Source organism: Arachis hypogaea, chromosome 20 (genome assembly GCF_003086295.3).
Source record: "Arachis hypogaea cultivar Tifrunner chromosome 20, arahy.Tifrunner.gnm2.J5K5, whole genome shotgun sequence".
NCBI lineage: Eukaryota > Viridiplantae > Streptophyta > Magnoliopsida > Fabales > Fabaceae > Arachis > Arachis hypogaea.
The window spans coordinates 48,537,680-48,540,035 of NC_092055.1; the positions used below are offsets into that span (position 1 = coordinate 48,537,680).

At 42.1% G+C, this 2,356-nt stretch overlaps 1 non-coding gene across 1 annotated transcript; it reads right to left on the reverse strand.

The window, feature by feature from the left end:
- Nucleotides 1–278: 278 nt before the first annotated feature.
- Nucleotides 279–386, reverse strand: LOC112788285 (small nucleolar RNA R71). Its single transcript, XR_003195654.1, has one exon. It is a non-coding gene; the product is annotated as a small nucleolar RNA R71 (small nucleolar RNA).
- Nucleotides 387–2,356: the final 1,970 nt, after the last annotated feature.

The window sequence follows — 2,356 nt, forward strand, 5'->3', positions numbered from 1 at the left end:
TGAAACCTCAGCTAGTTTCTTTGATGCAGCAGAACTGCAAGTTTCATGGACTTCCATCTAAAGATCCTTTTTAGTTCTTAACTGAATTCTTGCAGATCTGTGATACTGTTAAGACTAATGGAGTAGATCCTGAAGTCCACAGGCTCATGCTTTTCCCTTTTGCTGTAAGAGACAGAGCTAGAGTGTGGTTGGACTCTCAACCCAAAGATAGCCTGAACTCTTGGGATAAGCTAGTCACGGCTTTCTTAGCCAAGTTCTTTCCTCCTCAAAAGCTGAGTAAGCTTAGAGTGGATGTTCAGACCTTCAGACAGAAAGAAGGTGAATCCCTCTATGAAGCTTGGGAAAGATACAAGCAGCTGACCAAAAAGTGTCCTTCTGACATGCTTTCAGAATGGACCATCCTGGATATATTCTATGATGGTTTATCTGAGTTATCAAAGATGTCATTGGATACTTTTGCAGGTGGATCCATTCACCTAAAGAAAACGCCTGCAGAAGCTCAAGAACTCATTGACATGGTTGCTAATAACCAGTTTATGTACACTTCTGAGAGGAATCCTGTAAGTAGTGGGACGCCTATGAAGAAGGGAGTTCTTGAAGTTGATACTCTGAATGCCATATTGGCTCAGAACAAAATATTGACTCAGTAAGTCAATATGATTTCTCAGAGTCTGAATGGAATGCAAGCTGCATCCAACAGTACTCAAGAGGCTTCTTATGCAGAAGAAGCTTATGATCCTGAAAATCCTGCAAAAGCAGAGCTGAATTACTTAGGTGAACCTTATGGAAACACCTATAACCCATCATGGAGAAATCATCCAAATCTCTCATGGAAGGATCAAAGGCCTCAACAAAGCTTTAATAATGGTGAAAGAAACATGTTTAACAATAATAAACCTTTTCCATCATCCACTCAGCAACAGATAGAGAACTCTGAACAAAATACCTCTAATTTAGAAAACTTAGTCTCTGATCTATCCAAGGCCACTGTAAGTTTCATGAATGAAACAAGGTCTTCCATTAGAAATTTGGAAGCACAAGTGGGCCAGCTGAGTAAAAGGATCACTGAAATCCCTCCTAGTACTCTCCCAAGCAATACAGAAGAGAATCCAAAAGGAAAGTGCAAGGCCATTGACATAAGCACCATGGCCGAACCTGTAAAGGAAGGAGAGGACGTGAATCCCAAGGGGGAAAACCTCCTGGGACGTCCAGTGATCAATAAGAAGCTTCCCTCTGAGGAACCAAAGGACTCTGAGGCTCATCTAGAGACCATAGAGATTCCATTAAACCTCCTTATGCCATTCATGAGCTCTGATGAGTATTCCTCTTCTGAAGAGAATGAGAAAGTTACTGAAGAGCAAGCTGCCAAGTTCCTTGGTGCAATCATGAAGCTAAATGCCAAATTATTTAGCATTGATACTTGGGAAGATGAACCTCCCTTGTTCACCAATGAACTAAGTGATCTGGATCAACTGACATTGCCTCAGAAGAGACAGGATCCTGGAAAGTTCATAATACCTTGTACCATAGGCACCATGATCTTTAAGGCTTTGTGTGACCTTAGTTCAGGAATAAACCTCATGCCCCTCTCTGTAATAAAGAAACTGGGAATCTATGGGGTGCAAGCTGCTAAAATCTCATTAGAGATGGCAGACAATTCAAGAAAACAGGCTTATGGATAGGTAGAGGACGTGCTAGTAAAGGTTGAAGGCCTTTACATCCCTGCTGATTTCATAGTCCTGGATACTGGGAAGGATGAGGATGAATTCATCATCCTTGGAAGACCCTTCCTAGCCACAGCAAGAGTTGTGATTGATGTGGACAGAGGAGAATTGATCCTTCAATTAAATGAGGAAAACCTTGTGTTTAAAACTCAAGGATCTCTCTCTGTACCCATGGAGAGGAAGCACAGTAAGCTTCTCTCATTGCAGAGTCAACCAAAGCCCCCACAGTCAAACTCTAAGTTTGGTGTTGGGAGGCCATAACCAAACTCTAAGTTTGGTGTCAAACCCCCATATCCAAACTCTAAGTTTGGTGTTGGGAGGTCTCAATGAAGCTCTGCACATCTGTGAGGCTCTATGAGAGCCCACTGTCAAGCTATTGACATTAAAGAAGCGCTTGTTGGGAGGCAACCCAATTTTTCTCTAACTATATTTTTCTTGGTTATATGTCTTTATAGGTTCATGATCATGTGGAGTCACAAAATAAATATAAAAATTGAAAATGGAATCAAAAACAGCAGAAGAAAAATCACACCCTGGAGGAAGCATCTGCCTGGCGTTCAACACCAGAACAGAGCATGGTTCTGGCGCTGAACGCCCAAAATGGGCAGTATCTGGGCGCTGAACGCCAGAAT